The following is a 23460-nucleotide window of genomic DNA, read 5'->3' as shown; positions in this document are numbered from 1 at the left end:
GGCAACAGCACATTCCTAGCACTTGGTGAGCTGCAGGCACTGGCTCAACAGCCCAAACTGAAGTATTCCCTTCCCTTTCCCACAGGAATGGACACCTGCCTCAGCAGGGACAGGGCTGAGAGAGCAGCATCACCACCTCACTGCAGAAGATAAAGATGATTCTCTTGGTCTCGCTGCACAGCTTCAAGTCAGGGGAAGTATTTGCCAAGAAGGAATGATTATTCCAGCCAAGCTTGTTAGAACTGCAGTGTCCTTTACCATATGAAGGCATGTGGAGCAGCATAATGAAGGCTGAAAGAGCAAGGAAATAATTGCAACCTTCTGGCTGCAGGGCCCAGACAGGAGCACACACAGCCTAGGAGTGGCTCCCTTGGCATTATAAGCCACTAAACCAGAGTTTGGCTCTAAAGCGGATTTTAGAGCAGCTGATGGACCAAGGACTGGCTGAGAACCACAAACCAGTTTTACCTGGACCCCAGGAAAGCCAATTTTCTCAGAGGTCAAGCCATGCTGGGGGCCAGGCAGGTGCAGGCCAGGGGGGTTTCACCAGACTCTGAGCAGTGCTACACAAAGCAGGCTTGGTCTAGGAGAAAAAGGACAGGGGCAGAATTTTACATGATCCAGGCAGCTTCTATCACTCTAATATTTGTCATTTCTGTTCCAGGGAGAGAAAATGCAAACTAGATTGAGGCACAGAGCTGAGAAGCAACAACATCTTCTACAGAGCACTGTTTGTTAACCACGGGAAAGTCACTTCAGTGTCCCAACCTGCACAGCACCTAAGTGTGCTGTTAATTCCTCTCTGTGTACAGGCACACACCATTCCTCCTAAGGAGCTCTTTAATTCATGGTGGTAGGACAAAATGCCATCTAGGCCTCAACAGCAACTACCTGCCATAGGTACCAACAAGGTAAATGCCAGTAGGAAGTGCCAGGAAGAACAAGCCCTTGAAAAGGGCTGACATCAAGGAAAGCATAAAGGACCATACATCCAACAGTTAGCAAAAAAACTTATTCTTCCTTAAGGTTCTTCTCAAGCACCACAATTTTCTAGCTGGGCTGTGCTCTGGGAGGTTTATCTGCTCTGATGCAACCAGAAGAGATCTCAATAGCAGTAAAAAGTTCTGAACCACACAGAAATTTCAGTTGTGTTCATGTACTGTGACACTGAGATCTGGAGACCATTCATATGCAAGCACACAATTTCACAACTGCCTTAATTTTGTGATCTTTTCACTAAAGCAGATAGTGCAGACAGGAAGAGCTTTCAGTTTGAAACTCTATTCTGTGTTTATGGCACGATACAGACCTACAGCTGTTATTCACAACACAAATAACTCCACCTTCTTCAGTCCTTCCCATCCTCCAGTATTCTTATGCCTTGGCAGGAGAATTAATCACTTGACTGGTGTCTGTTCTGTTTGTTATTTCATATTCTATCTCCCCTTGCACAGGAATGGTGCTGAGATGTGTGGAGAAGAAGAAGAGTTTCCTATTTCTACAACAGTTTGCCTTTTAGAAAGTTTGAACATTTGGTTCTCTGGAGACCTGGAAATAAGATCCTGGCACAGGAGACCTGTGTGCTAATGGCATGACACCATATTGGATTTAGCTGAACTGCAGGCCTGTGAATGACAGTGCCTGCAAGTGAGAGGCAGAGAGGCAGGGCAGGAGGGAGGAAAGGAGAAAAACATGATGTCAAGCCTGAGAACTCACCCGTCTGAGTTATCAGACTGCTCAGAGTCAGCAATTTATTTAATTAACATTATTCCCTCCGGTCTTACATCTCTGTTACCCCAGCAACCCTTCCCAGACTCCCTGTACTATCCCTGTTCTTAAAAGCAGCACAAAATAAAGAAAAAGGTCTGATGGAGCAAGAACTCAGGGCTATTATTCCCTTCCAGTCCTCCAGCCTCAGGACTGAGGCATCAGAAGCCAGACACACACAGACAGAATGGGGTCCACAGCAGGGAAACTGGGACAGTGCAAGAGAAATTGTCTCCTGTGAGATCTTTTGATGAAAGAAAGAAAATAACAAAACAAACTAACAAACAAAACAAAAACAAATAAAAAACCCAACAAAAAAAGGAATGTATTTTATCATGCCAAAATATTTTATCTTTAAAAACCTTTCCACAAGTTGACAACAACTGTTGGTCTGACCTAAAACTCAAAGGTTCTGCTCATGGTGATCCTGCCTCTGTGCAGAAGCTGATTTGAAATCCTGTGCTGTCCCTTTGGACCTGTCTCTTGCTCAAGTGTCCAACTCCACCACAAAGTGAACATCTGGCACAGGCCAAAGCTGACACTGGGATATTGCAGTGGGGAGGGGATGCAGGACTGGGATTCCATCGTTCTGGGTGGGATTTTAATTCATGACAAAGACAAGCAAAAGGAACAGACTCCTGCAGAAGCTATCAGGCAAGTGGCCACTGCCAATTCCTCCCCAGATGATCATTCCACAAGAAAATTACCACCAAACTCCCCAGTTTTCAGCAGTTCTTGTGTCCCTGCTTCCCTCATCACTTGTAAATGTCATCTGCTTCTCAAACCCCATTAACACCACCAAACAGGGAAAAAGACAATGAGGTGGTTTTCATTTCTTCACCTATGGTTGGCACAGAGTTTTGATATAGTCAGATAAGCAGCAGCTCTCAATTTTCACAAAAGAAAGGAGATAAACAGCTGCCCCTTCACTGGTTCCTTTTCAAGGTGGAATCCCACTGAAACTATCAGGGTCTTACACAAGCAGTCATGGATAGGCTCTTAAGCTGGACTACCATTTGCCTTTCCAACTTTCTAAATAAATCAAGGGTGTAAGAGTTATACCCTGCCATGCCAGCATCCAGAGTTCCTCATGGTCCTTCAGCTCTCCTTAGACTAAGAAAAAATTGCTTTCCTTCCTACTAGTTTTCCAGTTCTTTCTACCCATCAATTGTGCAAAGACCTGCGAGCAGAGCACAACACACTGAAGGTTTTCAGAAAAGTTCAGGATACATTGTGTGGTGTCCAGTTCCAAAATGGCATAAATTATATCCTGGAACACATTATGTCCTGCTATGTTAGACAAGAGGAAATGTGGTATACAATGAAATAAAAGACATCCTGGAACCCATTACATACTCAAAAGACAAAAGAAAGGACATTATAGGATCGATGTGGCTAATAAATGATGTGTTGGCATCTCTTTTCTACCAAGATGTGGATTAACAACAGATGTATTACACTAATGTCTATTTGTACACTAATCTAAAACAACTGCATTGCTGTTGCAGACAGGAATTTGATAAATGCAGCCCCTATTCCAGCTCCATGAGTGCTGCTGAGCTTTAGGAAAGGTGGGAGGAAGGTGAGCCACTCCCAGAGTTTTGCTTTGCAGAGTTCAGGCACTTGCTCTCACCTCCTTTTCTTGCTGGGTTGTTCCCTGATGATTTCTTGCCTGCACAGTGGGGATCCTATGGATGCAGGGAAGAAAATGGGCTGTCCTGCACATCCCAGAATGCTCAGTTCAGTTGCAGGACACTCGGGAAGCAGAGGCTAGCTCAGCATGTTGAAGCAGTCCATGCTTGGGAACTCCAGAGGCTAAAGAGTTAAATCCTGGAGCCTGGTAATTTCCAAAGTATCATTTTCCTTCTCACAAGCCAAAAGCCCTCCTGCATTTCCATCAGGGAAGCCCTCCAGGGAAGGCAGCTGCAGAAAGCAGGCACAGGAGATACCTTCCTCAGGTAGCTGAGGAGCAGGAGAGAAGCTCCTGCTGGATTCACCCTCTGGTTCCTTTCCAGGAGGAGCAGCTGCAGAGGAGTTAGAGGCAGGGCCTGCACACCCTGTGCAGTCCTAGCTTGAGAGCTGTGACAGTTCACTCACCTTCCTCAGCCTGAGGAGCCAAGCACAGGAGAGCAGCCTTTGCCATTCTGAAAACCCACGGCAAGGTGGGGACATGCTTTACCAACCCTCTTGGCACAGGAGTGAAATTCAGCTTTGAACCAATTGGAGAGAGGCTTCCCCAGGCATTGCTGCTCTCAGAACAAATTTCTGCCCACAACATCCCAGGTTTGGGGTGTCTTATACCAGGGAGATGAAGAAACAATTGCCTCCTGTTCCTTTTTCCACATCTGAAGCTTCACTGATGTGAGTATTCCCCGTTAACAGCGCAGAAGAAGGGACCTTGTCCTTGTAGAGCACTGGCAGAGGAGTTTGGAATACCTGACCCTGTGGAGCCAGCAGAAGTTGTGGATGATGGCACTGGTGGGAGCTGGTGTGAGCCACCAAGGACTGGGCACAGGAGAGAAGCTGGGGCTGGGAATTGGGAGCCCACCTCAGCCCAGCACCCCAAAACTGCTCTCTGGCTGTTCCTGACTCCAGCTGTGCCTTAACCACTGGAAGAGAAGAAGAACAATGGGTCTTGGGGGGAAACAAAAGAAACAGAAGCCTGGGAGGAAGAGGGAAAGGAATGTGAAGCTGGCTAGATGAGAAAGCCTAGGTGAATATATCTGATCCTTCCTCCCCAGCCAGCAGAGGCTTGCTCTGTGAAAAAGATTTTCTCTGAAATAATTTGCATTTGCTTCCAAACGTAGAGCAGATCTGTCACCAGTCACTCAAAGCTCCACTTCAGGAACTAGCTGAGATTATAGAAAAATGTGATGGAGTCTGTCCTCACAATGTTCACAGCCTGGCTTGCTGGTGTGGCCAAGAGCACTACTTGGAAAATGGATAGACTGAGAGTCCTGCAATTACATGGCACAAAATGGCCATGTGGGTTGTCAGCCAGAGGAAAACATGGAAATCTGTGAGCAAAGATGCTTCTTTTCAGTACAGCCACAGATGCACACACATTTTTTATGTTTATTTAGAACTTATATAAAGGGAAATTGTTATTTTGTGTTAAACAACACCACATCTATTCCGAATCAGCATCACAGCAGGTTTCACACTACACTCCATCCACTGCTTCATTTCTAACAGGCACGTTCAGTTCCCAACAGCATTGACCCAACTACAGTGTATGAAAAGCTAGTTCCACTGTTAACCAAACTTTAACTTCCTACAAGTTAAAATTCCTATTAAAGTTAAAAATTTCTAATAAAATTAAACAAAATCTCTCCCTGCAGAGTTCCTAGTGGTGATACTTAGAGAGATGTTGTTAAGAACTTTAAGAAGCTCTGCTTCATATTAAGAGCTTATCTATCCACACACACTTGCTAAAGGCCATCTCTGAGTAGAAAGCTACAGAATAGGTGTGTTCTTCCCAGAGATCATATCTCTTCCCTTTCCCATAAAAATCCTATAAAATCTGAAGCAAAAGGGAGTCTCATACACAGGCCGTGGTCTCTGCCTAAGCAGCTCTGGTTTACATTTTCATTTCTTGCATTTCTGCTCCTTTCCCTTCTCTGGATGTATGTCAATGCCCTTAAGGTGCTGAAAAAGCTAAGTTACTCCACATGGAGCAGAAGTGGGAAAATTCTCCAACTTCCACATAGTTCAATATTCCAGTGCAGTCTGAAGTTTCGCTTCCTGCAACACTTCAACACTTTGGAGAAAGTTAATTTTTCCTGGGACAATAGGATTTGCAAACTTGCATATGACATTTGTTTGAAAGATGGCTCACATTGACCCTGGCAAAGTTACATGGTGATCATTCCACAGGAGAAACACACACAGTGGTCCACTGGAGAATTCTTTTTGTTGGCACAAAGTCAGGACATGGCCAAGACTCCTTACAACCGAGGTCATGCAGTGACCAGGGGCTCAAAACCAGACACACACACCCCGAGGCAAGATGGTCCATTAGTGACAATTTCTGTGCTAACTACTGCTTCTGTTTTGTGGCTATTTGAAGTAAAGGGACAGCAGAAGTTGGCATTCACAATGCACACTCAGCAGTAGGACCAGAATCCTTTATCCAGAGAAGCTGTTCTTCCATTGGAGAGCACTTCCTAAACACCATAAAACAGAAGAGGGTGCCAAGTCAACTCTTCCATGAAACACCAATTGTTTCTCCATAACTTTCAGCTCCCACGGATCATCAGCCATCACTCCCTGTCCCCCTGTGCCCAGGGAGGGGACAGGTGCCAGCTGAGCCTGTAGCTTCCTGTCCTTGGACTCGGCCAGGAGAGGAACACCCCAGTATTCTGGGAAAGGAAGACAGCTCCACCTGGGCAAACAAGAGCCTTGGAAAGACAGGACAAAAGGGGAGGTGAGGGAGAGGTAAAGATGGAAGAATAGTGAAGGACAACACATGGAGGAACCTACAGCATCCTGCCCCAGGTTATGCAATTCCTGGCTGTAGCCCTGTCCCTGAGCACCAAACACTTCAGCTGAGTTAAGACCCTGGCCTGGGTGCTGCTATGGAGCTGGATCTCTGCTGCTTTCCATCTGTTTGTACTTGAGCTGATCAAGAGTCTCATGAAAGAAAAAGAACCTCTTAAAAGCCATGAATAGGGAAAACTGGGACAACTGCAAGTGGATATGCTAGAAGCAGAAGTGAGGACAAACTTTGGCTGACAGCACTTAGAGCTGTAATAACACTCTCCTCCTATGTTTAATAGCCATTAAAGAAAAAAAAAAAGACATCCATGTACAAAAACAATCACTCAATCAAAAGCTGAAAAGGGGCCCTAAGGCCACCTCAGCTTGTGCAAGACATTGGAAGGGTGCAGTGGGAGTTTTAATTTCTTCAGTGCTCTTAAAACAACAAAGTATTCCAGTGGCAGCATCTACTCCGTGGCCTTGCTTCAACAATCACTTTATTTGTGGATCTCTGAAGATGTTATAGCAATTTGTGCCTTCATAAATACCTCAAGGTTTGTGCCTCCTGCACAGAGCATTAACCCCTCAGAGGGCACTGGGCACCTGGCAGGATGCACAATGTTCACCTTCCACACACTGCCCTACAGACAGCAGCAAAGCAGGGGGCAAACACAGCGAAACAACACAGAAAAAAGGTCATTCCTGGCTGACAGGGGACAAAGAGGCCAGGAGAAACAATGGATACAAATACATCCAAATGAAAACAGATCTTGTTGTGATCCTGAAAAGCAGGGCAGCAAAAAGGACCTGTGGAGCTTTGTACAAAAGGACCTTTGTACAAACATTTGGTCAGGACAAGAAAGCCACAGTTCCAGAGCAGATCTGACATCTATATGGCACAGGGACAGTTGACCTGATTGCTGTTCTACCAAAAAAAACAGTTGTTGAGAGTGAACCAAGGCCTAGGGCTTCTCTCCCTAAGTTCATGGATACCAAAGAAAAGTCTTCCACACGAGTTGCCAGTGTGGATGCTTCAAGTTCATGAAACTGCAGAAACATGTGCCCCTTTGGAATTGAGAACATTGCTGCATAAGCTGAAAATAGAGTGAAACTGTTCTTCAGTGTATTCCAAAACTGTCCCCATGGCAACAAGAGCAGAACAACTTCTCTAGAATCAGTTGCCATCTCTGCTTGCTGAGCATTAATAGTTGTCTCCAGAGACCTGCAGCATAGAGAGCTTCCAGGAAACAAACTGATGTGATTATGGGTCAAAAAAGACCATGAGATGCCCAGGTATGACAAAAGTTAGATCCTTGCTCTCAAGAGGACACGCAAATGGCAAACCAGGTGTCTGGGGACAGCAAGGTGCTTCTCAGGTAAGAGTTATCATATTTGGACCTGGCAGCAAAATCCACAATAGGCTTCTACACAGAGAAATTCTAGATGGCAGTTTGTTCTAATGGAGATGACTGAGAAAAAGCTTACTAAGAGAACATGAGACCAAACACCAGTAAAAACGGAAGAATGTTCTTGCCAAATTCATTCACTTGAGGATTGTGTAATTAGGCCAGGAAAAGCACAACAGAATACACTATGGAGAATAGCCCTGCACTGGCTTGCTAACCCAACAGGCCTCCTCCACCTCCAAAGCCTGCCTTTCATTGCAGCTACCTGGAGGTTTAGATTACACCAGGTGCTAAGCCAACCATTCCCATCTCATGGGGAAATTCAGCCAAGGCCAAGCGTGGGGAGCTGATTTTGACACAAGTCAGAGTAGCTAGGCCCTGTCAGTAGGGGAACCATTCCCATGCAGCAGTGGAGTTCTGCCCAAGTCCCTGGTGGTGGGCAGGACACTGATTTGCACGTGCTGCTCACTGATGTGCACGTGCTGCTCCCCAGCACCTGCGACAGCCACCCCTCCTCTGAGCCTGCAGGACTCGAGTCCCCAGGTGTGAGACTGCCCATCAGCTGTGCCCACCATTCCCCTGAGGGCTGCAGCAGTGACTCCAGACAGAAATCCAGCTCACACAACCGCAGGGATGAGGCTGCTGTAAGTGGGGTCCAACTTCCCCTGAAATGTAAGGCCCATGCAGCCTCACTGGGACATTGCTGAGACTCCAGATTCTGAGTTTTTGGAAAATCAGGCACCTGGGCACTACAGCTGAGTTCTCTTTCCCCTACTAACCCATAAAACAAAGCTACCCAAAATAGCAAGCCAAATTTTGGAAAGGTTGCCGTACATCACCCCTTGTGTGACCTTGCCTGAGTCATGACTGGACCCAAGAGTCTTCTTCTCCAGCTCTGGACTCTGAGTAGATGGCTACACAGCTTCCCTTGAGACCCAGCGAGGCAGAAATAGGAAATGAAATGGAGAACAGGGAGGAAATTCCATCTCCCAACACAAAAAAATTAAGAGGCAGTCGCAGAATTCTCCTGGTAAGAGGTAAAGAAATACGTATGCAAGAGTGAAGGCTAGAGACACAGAAATATCTTGTTAAATTTTTACAGTTTAACCACTGAACAAGCTACTTTCTCTCCATAATTTATACCTGAATTGTGTGTCTAGACATGACATCATTTTAAGGTATGCCTTGTGTTCTGTGGTAAGTTTACAATAACCAGAACTTATAATTGCTGTGGTCCAGGTCAGCAAAGGCGGAAAAAATATTCCAAGCCCCTTCTAAGCAGCTGTTCTTGGTAATGGCTTTAGTCTGTTGTTTTCTGTCAAGGAGACAAGGCCTAGCAAATGCTAAAAGCCAACACTGAACCAACTCCCCTTCCTACAAGTGACGAATACCACAGATAATCTTCCATCCTCAGTCAGCTTTATTTGGTATGGTTCATATTAAAAGAGTGAGGGATAGCCAGATAAGCGAGGGCAATAAAAACATCTACTGTGCCTGTGGAGATTGATGGCTACAGGCACCCAGATCCTGCTATTTGCCCATTATCCAAATGTTCTGCGGGCTCAGGTGGGATCACGACAAATCCCAGCGTATTCTCACTACTGAGGCAGAAATCCCAAGGCTATGAAATCTGGAACCCCAGTGTGGTTAACGTGCACCAGCCTCTCTTACTGGAGGAATGAACCCTGCTGTGATAAGGGCTGCTGGCCAAGTGACTTTAATCACATGAGGAGCTGGAATCACTGCCCTGGAGAACATGGCCTGAAGCATCTATTGCATCAATGAAGTGGAATTTAGACATTGGAATGAGGGAGAAGGCTGTGCAATTTGAACACTAAGTGATGTTTGGGGGGTTTGGGGTTGGTCTGTTTGCACGGGCAAGCTGGGAGGAGGAGCTGGGAGCAGAGCACTCAGGAAGATGCTTCAGGGCACATCAAAACTGTCTATGGCAGCAAACCCAGAGATGCACCCATGCTGTTCTCTCTACAACTCCCTGAAAGGTGGTTGTAGTCAGGTGGGGTTGGTCTCTTTCATCAGACAGCACTGACAGAACCAGAGGACACAGTCTCAAGCTATGCCAGGGGAAATATAGGTTGGATATAAAAAAAAGTTTTTCATGGAAAGAGTGATAAAGTTCTGGAATGGCCTGCCCGGGGAGGTGGTGGAGTCACCATCCCTGAGTGTGGTAAAAAAAACACTGGATGTGCCATGGGTTAGCTGTGGTGTAGGGGCATGGGTTGGACTCAATGATCTTTAAGGTCTCTTCCAACCTGGTGATTCTGTGATTCTGTGAATCCAAAGCAACTCCAAGATCCCAATGAGAAACCTGGATCTGCAGGTGCATTGGATGGATCTCGGCCCACAGCATGCATCTCAAAAGGCACAGGTATGTCACACACAGGGAAATTGTTTTCAAAAACAGTCCCTGTTGGAAGGGACCTACAACAATCACCTAGTCCAAGTGCTAACTGGCTTTTTTGACAGGAGCATTAACATTGCTGAGAAGCAAATACACATGAAGGTTACACACACTGCTCCTTCCTGTTATCTCAGTGGGCAGACAAACAGCAGCCAAAATAAGGTCAAAGACAACAGGAAGAAGCCCTAAGTTCTAGTTACTGACAGTGAAGTAAGCAAACTGCTAAGTCAAAAGGTAACATCATAACTATTGCTGACATCTAGAAGGCAAGAAAGGCTCTCCAAAATCCAGCTTTCTGCAACAGCCTGGAAAGACTCAGAAGACAGAGGATATGACAACCACTGTCCGTTTTTGTCCATGTCCCACAGGTTATCCAATCCAGACCACACAAGTGCTCACAATTATAAGAATGTGGGTGGTAGAATCAACATATTGATGTGTTTTGAAATAAAATCACCTTCCCTTTCTATACAGGTGCCACAGAGTTTTCTTATATAAACATCAGTGGTCCAACTGTCCTCTGTCATCTGTAGTAATCAGAAAAATCTTGATGATTGCTTCTTAGCTCTTCCAACACCCTCTCAGAAACGGGGAACCATTTCAGCTAACAGCAAATGGGAGAGAGCCCATACTACTGCACCAGCAGAGGCTGATTATTGCACCCAAACTGAAGTTAGCTTCTATTCAGCTGGTTAATGCATACCCAGACCTAGCTCAACCCTGCCTGCTCCAATCCACATGGATGGGACATCAAGCTGCACAGGGATTTGTGCCAAAACAAGGGATTTAACACACGTTTCAAATCAGCTGCACACCTGGACCAGCAAATCTGGCTCACTGTTGTAGTGCAGGGTTTGTGCAGAGCTACAGGATGATTCCCAGGGAGCTGCTCTGTGTGACACTGTTCAGGGCCATGGGGAGAGCTGGGGAGCAAAGGAAAACCATGACAGATGCTGGCAAGGACTGCCCTGACATGGCTGGTGCCCAGGAGCAGTGGTGAAAAGGAAAAGTGCCCACTGCTGTTCAGTGCCAAAGCAAAAGCAGCCCTGAGGACACCATTTCTCAATGGATCCCCTGGGAGGAAGCACATTCCTGCCCAAATGGTGCAGCTGACCCACTACATCCTCTGTCCCAGCCTGGGTGTACATTAGGGCCTACAGCTGGCTCATAATGAAAGTCTGAAGTCATCAGAGCTGTTCTGGCTTCAGTCCTTGTTAAAGATGTTGAACATCAGCCCAGGTTTGGTCAAAAGGTTACAAAGGTTTTCAAATTGTTCCAGCTTGCAGTGACCAAGGGTTGATTTAGGGTTTGCTGTCACAGCATATTTACATTTACTGTTCTACAAGCTGCCATAAAAAGCCAGGTGAAGATCAGAGTTTCTGCTGATTTGAGATATAAATAAGGTACAAAATTATGTGGATAGGAAAAAGGATACCCATTTACTCTGGGATCATCCCAATTTTAAGGAGAAAGGGCTGATCAACAACCAGCTTTTGCTCTACTTCAGGAAAACCATCCTCTCTTACTCCTGACCACTTCAAATGTGTTTGAGGCATGGAATTTATTTTTGCTGTCTCTTCTGCATCTTTCAGCAAAGACCAAAGCTTAACAGCTGAACCTGTAGTAGAACACAGATTCCAGGGTGAAGATTTATATTCTAGTGTGTACAACGTTCACATTTGTTCAGGTATAGGAGACCAGTGCTGAGTGTCAAAGGACTCAGAAAAAAAAAGTGCCCACTAGGCATTAATGGAACCATGTAAATGCTCATTCACTTTCCCCATGAAGGGTGTGAGGGATCTGGTTACACTGCTCTGTAAGGAGGTTACAGTTTTATGGTTGGTATCCCAACTACCACTGCTGGTTCTAGTTCCCTAAAATGAGGGCAGAACGCAAAGCAAGAATGACCCCTTTGTACAGACACATCACACTGTGGGTGAAGGAGTTCATTGCAAGGAGCATGGACTGTTTTCCTGGGTAGCTAATAAAGAGCTGTGCCTTGCTGTGAGCGCTAATATTAAGACAAAAGCAAGAATCTTCAAGTTTGGGTTAAAATAAACCAATACCCATTCTCTGCATCCCACCCAGACAGACCAGATGCAACAGAAATAACTGCTTATTTATGTTCCCACAAGGAGCAGAGAGTGCACAGCACAAGGACAGTGTTCAAGGCATCTCTGGCAGATCACACTGTGAGATGTGTTTAGCAGATCACACAACTGGAGAATGTTTGAAAAGACACTATTTGCTTAATCACTTGAGGCTAAGCTAGAAAAGATCAAACAAGCCAAGTTTGGGAGTAGCTTGCTCCCCTCCTTGAATGGGCTGTAACTTTTTACAGTGCAGAGCCCTGCAGCAACACAGCAGAGCCATCCCACAAGTACTCTGAGCCACATGGGTTTAACAAGTCTCCACACCAGTAAAGAGAAAACCAGAACCTTTGTTACTTAGCACAGGCCTCTGCCACTGAGGCTAAAACACTGGCTGACAACAGCAACAGGTTTGTATCTCCATCCAAACTGGCCGCTGAAGAACTAATTAACCAAGATACTCCACAGTTTCTGTCGGTGTCTCAGGGGTACCACAGCACTTTCTACAGCTCATGCTGCAGGAAACTCTCTTTCCAGAGCAAGACCTGACACCTTCAACAGAAAGCTCTAGTGCTTGATCTGGGGAGACACATTTGACAGTCACTGGCAAGCAGGACATAGTCTAATTAAAGCCCATCTGCCATGGGTGTCCCTCAAGGTTTTTAGAATGAAGGACCACCTAGCAATGAACACAGGCCCTGCACTTCCCACAGTGGATACATGCCAAAACTGTTTTAGCATTACCGCTACAAAAGTCATTATGTGCACACAAATGAAACATCAAACTGAATCCTGACTTGTTCTGCCTTCTTCTCTTTTAGGCTTGAGTGTATTTAATTTACAGGAAAAGAAGAAAATGCATTTTTTTCATTTCTTATCTCCACAACCAGGTAAAGGCTACGACATCTTCTAACCCCAGATTTCTTTAATGCTTCTAACTTTATTAGAATTGCTGCCCAAAATAATTTCAGTTACCTCTCTGTTACCTTAATGCCCTTCTCTTGGATCTGCGTGCAGGGGAGGCATCAGCCATACCTGGCACTGCATGGCTAAAGGAGCAGCAATAAAAGGCCCAAGTATTATTAGCCTTTGAGTCCTCGTTTGATGGGATTAGCAACCAGAAAACCACAAATGCTGCAAGAATTTTCCCGTCAAGAATGAACACATGTGAGATGTGGTTGCATCTGTAGCATGACCCTGCTGTTGCCTCTCTTTTATGCTGCACCCATTGCTGTGCATCTTGAAACATCTGTGCCTTCCCAGTGACTGATTACCCAGAGACACGCAACAGAGCTCGGTATCTGTGCGAGGCCGGGGACTGAACCCTGAGTTTATTACAGAACAGAGCTGGAGGGAGCTGCTTGCCAGAGATCCAAACTCTAGCCAACAAGTCCCTCCAGGCTCACTTGGAAAGGTCTTGTAACCTCACTGCTGTATGCCTGCTGGGCTCAAAATGAAATGCAAACTTGCATGTTACTTGTGGATTTGGATGCACTATCCAAGGAGACACAAATCAGGAGCCCGAACAAGAAGCATATGTTAGGAGTCCAGAATAAAGTTCATCAGTCCTTAATGAACTTCATGATAGGGGATTTGCACAGAGCCATTCCTCTGGTGTCTTTCTTGCTTTGGTGGTTGATGGACCTAGTACAACTTGGTTACATGGTGATGTTTCACTCACTTATGCATTTTGGTGAAGACTTTTATTAAATGTTGTTTGGAATCTGATGGCACATAAAAGCAAAGCTCATTTCTCCAGTAAGTTTTTCCCAGCCTTCATTTACTTAGGAATGGTAAAGTTGTTAAAGAACCATCCAACAAGATTTCTTGACAAGATTGCAGTGACAGATCAGGCTATTTTGCAGTGATACACTCATAGAAAATATTTAATCAGTTCCTAGACTTTCTGTAATCATGTGCATGTCATCATTAGAATGAGTCTATACCTAATTCTTGTCCAGTTTCTGAAAACCATGAGTTAGCCTAAATGACCAGCAGTCATGGTATATTTAGAACACCTTGTTTGTGCTGATGCTGTTTTCAGCTGTGTATAACACACACCTACTGACTTCTCCAAAGTTAATCAGTATAATTATTTAACTGTACAACATATTCACACAGCATCTACCATGAAAGGCACATTCCTTTCTGAGCCAAACATTTTCCTTCACAGATGCAACACATCCCTTTACAGAATTTAAGGTCCTGGGCCTCAGATGTGCAGCACAATTAGGACTGGCTTTCACAGGAGTTTAGCAGTTAAAAGGCTGAAGTTCCAATCAATGCTGAAACTTGACCTCTCTGAGAACCTAACACAAACACATGCAGGTACCACAGTCCATGAAAGTTTTACTTGTGTGTCAGGCAGTGCCATGGATTATTTAGGAGTAAATGTTACACCTGGTCAGAGTATCTGTAGCATCAAACTCCAACATGGCATTTCTTTTCCTGACTTTAGAGCAACACTTGATTCTGACATCTTCCACAAACTCCATTCCCACCCCTAGGATCCCACTACCTTCAGAATCTCTTATTAAAATCTGTGCATTTCATTACCCCTGCCTCTGTGGCTGTCCTTGATCGAATCTCGCTTCTTGCCCAACTCTACAATTCAATCAAGATTTAACAGCATTTTAATCCTAGGCTACCACATATTCCCAGTACTGCCCAGCCTCCAACACACACAGATCTAATTAGGGAGGGCTCTCAATTCCTTACACTAACTTGGAAATGGAATAACAAGCCATGCTGAGCTGTGCACAGTCCCTGGGACAATTCCATTTGCCACCTCTGCCCAAAGAGGCACAGTCTGAACCCTCACTAATGACAGCACAGAGGTTTTTTTTTTTAGTGAGCTGTGTGTTTTGCAGTTCCATATTTCTGTAGCTTCCCAAATGGAGCTGTACTAACTTTGCTGCCTTTGTCCTTCAAAGGGGCTTACGTAGAGAAGACAACATTGAAGTGCATGGAACATGCTTTTGCCTAGCACTCCATGTTAAATTGAAATTAAACACCACCAGAAATTATTATTTGGAGGAACACTTTTGGTTCCCCATTTGATAACAAGGAGTGGAGTAAGAATAAAGTGTAGGATTCAGCAACATGAGAATTCAATGCTTACCTCTTGATTTCACCTTGAAGTCTACAAAACATGAAACTAACCTCAAACTTCTCTGAAAAATCCACCTTTGTTCCTACTCCTGGGCTTGCAATCCCAATTCTACCTGGATCCCAATTCCTTGCAATCCCATTTCCACACGGCAAAGTGTCCCAGGGTTGTTGTAATGGGGATTTAGGTACCTAGTAAATCTCTTCTTCCTGAAGAAAGTTTGTGTGGATGAGGCTTACCTTGCTCACATCCTGCCCTTGCATAAACCCTCCTTGTGTTGATGTTTTTGAGCAGTCCACAACTGGAATTAGTTAATACAGAAAGCACAAGTGTTACTGTACCAATCGCATTAACTAGTTTAATGAAAAACCTACATGAGAAAAGGGGGAGAGACAAGAACATACTTTACACTACACAAGTCCCTAAGATCTAAATAGGAAGGTGTCCATCTGCTTCACCCCCAAATCTTGGCTCCTGTTCAGCTTACTACCAGTTGCACCACCCCATGTACTCTGTGGCCTCCTTCAAACTCTCCCCTTCGTCTCACACCCCCTCAGACACATCTTGCCACTCACACATGCAAAAAGCTTGCACTGTCAGCAGCTTGGCTTAAACTTATTTTAAAAAGGTACTTTTTTGCAAGAGTACCTTGCCCTGTCCATCTGCTCTCTGTGGAAAGCTGGTGATGAAGTCTCCCGTCTTCAGGACCTTCCTTTATTCTCATGTCTTTAAATCTCAGGAGTACAAGATATTTCTCCATCACTCACACAAAGTGACAACTCATTATTTGATCAGTTCTGCACAGGTCTCTTAGAACTTGTGTAGTGTAAAGTATGTTCTTGTCTCTCCCCCAGTATTTGACAAGACAGAAATAAGAGATGGCAGCAGAATTCTGAACACAGAGTCACACCTAGGTGAAAGTCCTGAAAACCTGGAATTTTGTCCTTCGTTTTTCCCTTATCCTCCCCAACATTCACATCTGCTCAAGTCTCCCCTGCTTCTAGAGTCAGATATCAAAGATAACTAAAAGTAAATAAATTACTGCACCAAAAAGAAATGGCACTCTGCAAATCAGGCCACTCAAGTATTCTCCTACAAGAAATTCACCAAGTTCTTCCTCAAGGAGCCATCCCATTCAGCATTGTTTGACAGCAACATTAAATCCACACATTTCATAACTAAGCCCTTGAAAAGTGATGGGGAGGGAGCTGTAATTTCGTAAGTGCTCAAAAATTAAACACAAACCAGCTGGTTAAGTGGGTAATAGCCTTGCAAAGTGAGTGAAAGAAAGAGACTCCTCATTGCTATCCCTTCCAACTGTGGAATTTCCTATCAAAGGCCTAAACCTCATTTCCTATTCCTGATTAAAAAAAAAACAAGTCAGTGCAGCAGCAAGGAAACTTGGAAATAGCATCAGCAGGTGGGTTTAATTCTTCTTCCATTATTATCTCTAATTCACTTGAAAAGCATCAAACTGATCAGTGGTCACCAATTAGAAACTATTCCTCTCATTTAGCTCTTCCCTATGCAAATGGGAGTGTACACTCCAAAAAGTACTAACTTCTGCTATAAACACAGCTCCACCCTTTCCCCACCACCTCTGAGGGAATGGCTGTGGAAAAGAGACAGGGTGGAGTTTTTTGGGAGAATGTTTTTCCTGACTACATTTGCAGGATTCACAGCATAACATGTCACATGTCCCTTTTTCCAGAGGACACTACAATGTCAGCAACTCCCAAAGGCTCTAACAATGTGAGACTCACAGAGGGGAAAAAAAGCCAACTCCCTTCTAACAGCCTCAAGCAAATAAAATTTCATCATTGTGAGGATGAATGGGAAACAAGTGATTATTTGGAGGAAAACAAGAGCTCTGAAGGAACAGCTACATGAGAAAGTAGCTTGTTAAAAGCTCAGGGTTGAAGGAGGCAGTAAGGATTATGAAAGAAAATGTCAAGAGGTTGGACGGGCTCTTCAGAACCCACACCTCTCAATTCCTATTCTAAAGTAATTCAGGAGCTCCCTTGGGCTCAAAACTTCCAATATCTAACTAATCTACCACCAGAGATGTCTCTGAGCCTATACAAATCTAAAACAAGCACAGAATGGTTTGGGTAGGAAGGGACCTTAAAGTTCATCTCGTTCCACCCCTGCCATGGGCAGGGACACCCTCCACCAGCCCAGGTTGCTCCAAGCCCTGTCCAGCCCTTCCCAGGGGACGATTATGCTCACTCCTGATTAGAAATAAAGCAAATTCATAGGAAAGTCATTCACTATGAACAGGTGGGTCCTTCACTTGTGAATTAAGACATACACAGCAAAAAGCATCCCATGTGTTTGGGAAAGCCAATAGCTTATGAAAATGCAAAAGATTCTCTACATACCACAGTAATTTGATGAGAGATAAAAAATTTGGGACTGTGTAATGGTACAGAATACAGCTTTCCCACTTATGTTAAGATAACATCTGCAGATATTTAGCACTTCAGATATTTTGACATTAGGTGCTCAATAAAATTCTCCCTGTTCAGATTAGAAATGTCCAAAAAAATGAAACTACTCAGATGCTGGAATGCAGTGTCAAAATATTTGGAAATCTAACAGGGTGTTTTTTTTTTTTTTAATCTACGTATTGAAAAGGAAGATGAACATTTAGAAATTGTTCAAGTAGTCACAGAGTGCTGATGCCAGAAAGTGCTCTCAGCAGGCTGTGGATATTCCAAGAGTGACCACACGCTCCAGGAACTCCTCAGAAAATTCATCAATTTGATCAGGGGTGACACATGTTATACCTGAAGCCAGAGGTTGCTGAGTGGTCAGCATGGTGATGGGAGCAGGTAGCAAGTGGGTGACACATTGTAGGGTGGTTTGGGCAACTTCTGGTGGCTCTTGTATTGCAGAGGCCACCAGAAGGACAAGCAGGAGCTGGGACACTGGAGCAGCAGGAGGTGTATCCTATGGAAGAAAATACTGGGGTAGGTACTGTCCAACAACTGGGACCAACATCACAAACATCTGTGCTCAGGAAGCCACTTCCACGTGTCAGCAATTCCATCACAGTGATTCACATGTTTCGATATTTTTTCATAAAATACTTTTGAAGGTAGATTTACAGAGATAGTTACCACATTTTACCTCCTACTTAAAAAACTATAATTAATTCACATTCCGCTTAATAGTCTATAACATTCACTTACTGTATCTAAGAAACAAACTTTGGCATGAAAAGATATTTTCAGAAAAATTTGCTGTGGAATCAAATGTTGTCCTTGGTTTCAAAGGTCTCAAGTGAGAGCTAAGCCACATTTCCCTAAAGGAATTACTGAACCAGTCTCTGGTAGAGAACTACACCCCTGTTAGATCCAAACTCGAAGGGAAGGAACCTCAGTGTGCCATGTCTGCAGCACAGAACTGCCCAGCCAGTCAGAGGGCACTGAAAAAACCACCTTGGGGGGAATTTCACTGTTCACATGGAAGCTTTTGTTTTATGACAGGAGCTGGACTCAGCTGCAGTGGGCAAACATCACTGAACCAGGATTCAGCAGGAACAGGAACAGGCACTGCAATGCCTCTGACTCCCACTGCTTTCTCTTACACTTTCTCAGTTTCTAAGGGAAGATTTAAAAGGTCAATGGCAGCAGAAGGCTCCGCTGAGGAAGGAACTGAGGGACTTGAGAAAAGGAGAACACCCAAGCTCAACTCCTGAGGTAATTGCTGTGATACTACAGGAAATGTTACTTCATAATCTCAGAGTTGCATTTTCACATCATGGACAGTTCTGTCTTTTAATGGTTCATGGGGAAGAAGCTTGGAGAAGTGAGGTCTCATTAACACCACTTTGAATTCCCTTCCCTTCAGAGCATTTCAATGGGCTTTCAAACTTTCAGGTCTCTTCTTTTGATGTCCTTTCTCACAGTCTCATCAAATTTTGTCTCATAATTGCATTTGCTCATTTAAGATTTTCCTGGCAGTGTTGTTCTGCATCTTTCCTCCTGGGACCAAGAAATTTTGTAAACGAGCAGTAAAAATGCAAAGGGTTTTTGCACTCTATCATGCCAAGATGAAAGTCTTCATTTTCTTATGCTGCTTTGAAAACTGCAAACACATGGGAATCTTAAGAGGTTTAAAAAATATCAGGATGACAAGAAAAATGCAAACAATAGTTATTAGAAGTAGATCAGAATATTCCAAGAACTGAAATGAGGACGGGGAGACATAAAAAAAAAATTAAAAAGGAAGTTCTCCAATTAAGCCATTACTTGAACAAGGCTGTTCAAATTTCCTATCTTACTTGCATTTTTGGGAAAGAAAAAGAAAAAGTAAGCTTGGAATCACAACAGCATCACTTTAGAGGTGCTGAGGTTACTCTGGGAGCTGTTTCTTGCCCAAACAACTAAGCTGTCTACCATCAATCTGCTTCTGGGGTAAATAGGATACTGGCTAATGTCCCAAACTCAAGCAGTACAAACAAACAAGGAAGAAAGCTATGCTATATTTGTAAAGTAAAATAAGACCTCGCCTGGCTGGAGAGCTCCAGGGCAGTGCTGAGCCCCTGAACTTGCTGGGGACACTTCTCCTCTCCCAAGAGGTTGCACTTGCCTTTGAACTTTCAGCCATATAGGAAAAAAAGGCTGAGTTGAAATGTCAGCATCATCTTGGATTCAAATCAATCAGCTTGATGCATGATTGCAACGGCTAAACCACTTCACCCCTGCACTGCCCTCATCCATATGTTCTTTATATCAGCAGTCAGCAGACTGGGTGGCTCAGTGCATTCATTTCCTGTCCTGGGCTTGGGCTCCACTTTAAACAAAACAAAAACCCCCTGAAACTGGAAAATAAAAGTTAGTATCTAGTGACAGTTATATTCACCAGATCGCTTTGCATCAAGTCTTTTTCTCCATCCAAGGAAGTTGCAATAAACCTTTTGGGAAGGCCTGGTACAACTGGTGATTTTTGATTATCAACTCAATGAGCAGGTCACAGTTCTACAAAACCAGTGAAGGAACTGGAGATCTTTCAAATACTGACGTACCTTGGACTGAGTAGAAAGCAAGGAAAGGAAGGGGAGAAAGCCCCAGGCAGTGTCAGCTTGAAAAAGGAAATTTATCTCAGTAAATTAATGGCCCACTGAGAGCAAAATCTCCATCCACCTCTAGAGCTGGGCTTCCTCCAGACAGTGCTGCTCTTTATCAGCTTCAATGCAGGAGTTAGATTCCCAGGATAATTTAAATCCAAAATTGTGCAGCTTTCAGTGTTAATGTGGGTGCCTGTCAGCTGGTGACACTGAAGTGGTGACTGTCTCAAGCTAAACTTACCAGCTGAGGATGGATTTAATTGCATGTAACAGCTTGCTCTAGCAGAGGGGAGTTTTCCCACTGAAGGTGTGTGACAGCAAACCAGTCTCATCAGGAATTTGTCATACTTTGGGGCTAGATACCCACATTGAGCTGCTGCTTTTGCAAAAGAAAAGCTGACCTGCCATTTGGGAGATCACAACAAGTTATGGGATCAGAAATAGCTGCAGCCTCTGAATGGCTTCAAATTTCTTGACTTCTTTTCTTGGTTCACCCTCTCCCTGTCCTGTCTTCCCTCATAAAATGCTAAAAGAAATAAATTGTAAAAGGGCAAGGAAGGCTTGATGTAAGGACAGCTAGTAAAAATAATCTATCCTCCAGATATGCTACAGTGGTTCCCCCAAAGACACTGCTCCAGAACAGCACAAAAAAGGAGCAAATATTAACTCTGCCCACTGGGGGTTAAAGAAGGAATCAATAGATCTTATAGGCAGATTTATATCAGGATGCAAAGAGCACCATCAGCCATGCCCATGCACACACAAGTCCCAGAACTCTTCTGTGTGCTTCATCAATCCATGCTCTGCTGGCTTAATCCATCCCACTGAGGGAAACAAACCCTGACTGTTCCAAGACCCATTGGGAAAGGAAGAGTTTCCCTTCAGTGTCTGGAATCGGGAGATGTTGCACGGAAGCTCGGAGCCACTGCAGCTGCCAGTGGCTGCCAGAGAATGGGAGGATTTGCAACACAGCAAGAAAGCAAGTTCAAAATAATGCAGGTCCAGGCTGCCCCCAGTCATACCTACCTCACATCAACTTCTAAAGCACCAGCTGCACATACAAGTGAAATGAAATATTGAGGAGGAATCTAACTACCAAAGAAAGATGAAAACATTTTGAGGTACTGCCCTGCTAATTCACTGTGGCTTCATCACTTCACTGGTTTTGTTTTGCTTCAGTTTAGTTTTGTTTCCTTTTGTCTGCTGTTTCCAGGAAGAACTCACACAGACAAGCATCCCACCCTCTCAAAGGAACCAAACTTGCAGTAGGGGAGAGTACAGAAAGGAAAGAGCACAAAAGGCCTCATATTGGTTGCCAAAAACCCTAAACCAGCCTATTTTTAGACTTTTTTCCTTTGATTTCCAAGTGACACTAACATTAAGAATTAACATAAGGAGTAAGTAAATATTTCCATTTTAAAATTGACAGCTTGAAGGGCCATGCAGACCACTAGCACCAGTATTTACACTAAAAACGAAGTGGCCCAACCCTGCTGCACTAGAAAGGGGTCTTTTTTATTTTCCTCTTTCATTCAGGATATGGGACTGTCAGTAGCACCAGATGTTTTAAGGAGAGGGAAAAAAAAAAAGGTAAAAAGAATCTCACACATGAAAGTAAGGGCTTACTACTGGCTTTCTTCTCACACTCCACAGACCATATCCAGGCCCAAAAGAACAGTTCCACCTTGAAAAGTAACTGTATAAAATTGTCACCTCGTTGCACAGACCTGCTCCTGCAAGATCGCTGCGGCTTTCTCAAACAAGCTCACGTTGGCTCTTTATTTCCACGGAACTCTGCTGAGACAGATCTGGCACTGCAGGGGGGAGCTGGAATCTCTCCTTTGCACCAGCAGCACCACTAAGCTGCAATAACTCACACCTGTCCAAACCCACAGGCACGAACAGGCTGCACACAGGGGCTCCTCAGGTCACCAGGCACATCCTCAGCTCTGCCACCATCCTCAGCTCCCCTTTCCTTGCAGGGACAGCTGAAAATTCAAGCTGCACAAAGCAGCTTCTCTCTCAGGCTCACTTCTTTTAGCATTATGTTCAAATGTAAAGCTCTCTCCTGCAGACTGCAACTTTGGGTAGTTTTGCCACTTTGTAAGAGCCTTCTGGAGCTTCTGGGAAGCTATTGTTTCCTCAGCAGCCTGGAGCCAGCTGCTGTCTGCAGCCATCACTCTTTGGGACTGTAATGAGACAACTTCCTAGTCAGAGATTTGCCTGAATTGTGTGATTGGTATTAAGATATCACAGCACAAAGAAAACCAGCACAAACAGCAGACTCAGAGATGTTGGACACCCCCAATGACCCCTCAGCAGCCAGAGACAGGCTGTGTTGACCTGATGCAAATGAACAGAAAACTCCAGGCTCAGTTTCTCCCATTCATAAGCTGTGAATTCTCAAGTCAGGTTCAGCAGATGCCTTAATGCCTAAACCTGATACTCATTGGAGAAGCAGAACTTTTTCAAACCCCCAGAAGTGACAGTTAAAGTAGAAAATGTTAGGAAGGAAAATGTAAAACATGCCCTATTGTGATAAAAAAGGAAAATACTTTTTCCTTCTGCTCTGGAAGAACCCAGTGTTTTCCTGTGAATGAGAGAACTGTGTAACACACACTGTGCAACATGAATGTTACACCAGTAAGTCAAGGAGCAGGTAGAAAGGGGAACCAAAGGTATTGATTCAAAGCTCTCTGGGAACACACATTATTTATGTCCAGACCTTACAGGCATAAAATGTTCAGAAGCAGCTTCCAGGGACCAGCTTTTATTGGATACAGCAACTGATGGTGACAACAGGGACAGGGAGAAGATAACACATGAAAAGGAGAAAGCACATTTTCTGAATACAACAGGGATGCCAAGCATGAGCACATCTCTAAACAGGTCATCCCTGATTCCCTTTTCTTTATTTCTTTCCTCCTCCCTGTTCAGGCCTGTTTGCAGGCATTCAGAATGATCTGTTTTCCAAGACCACCTTTCAGAGCTCGTGTGTGACGTTCAGATAACAGTGGGGAAGGGAACAGGTGACTTGTTCCTGTGTTTAAGAGTTGTAGGGCATATTAAGGAACAAACTCCAGCTCAAGGCAGCCAGTCCATCCTTGCTGTTCCAT

At 44.4% G+C, this 23460-nt stretch overlaps 1 protein-coding gene and 1 long non-coding RNA gene across 3 annotated transcripts in view; one reads left to right on the top strand and one right to left on the bottom strand.

The window, feature by feature from the left end:
* COL26A1 (collagen type XXVI alpha 1 chain) overlaps window positions 1-23460 on the bottom strand; it is a 168528-nt gene that overhangs the window by 111268 nt on the left and 33800 nt on the right. The window lies entirely within an intron of this gene.
* Window positions 7475-10413, top strand: LOC128798104 (uncharacterized). Its single transcript, XR_008434328.1, has 3 exons — window positions 7475-7622; window positions 9954-10038; window positions 10137-10413. It is a non-coding gene; the product is annotated as an uncharacterized LOC128798104 (long non-coding RNA).

This window comes from Vidua chalybeata, chromosome 20 (assembly GCF_026979565.1).
Source record: "Vidua chalybeata isolate OUT-0048 chromosome 20, bVidCha1 merged haplotype, whole genome shotgun sequence".
Classification (NCBI taxonomy): Eukaryota; Metazoa; Chordata; class Aves; order Passeriformes; family Viduidae; genus Vidua; species Vidua chalybeata.
Note: the sequence above shows the minus strand (reverse complement) of the source record. Positions and strands in the feature narration are given on the sequence as shown.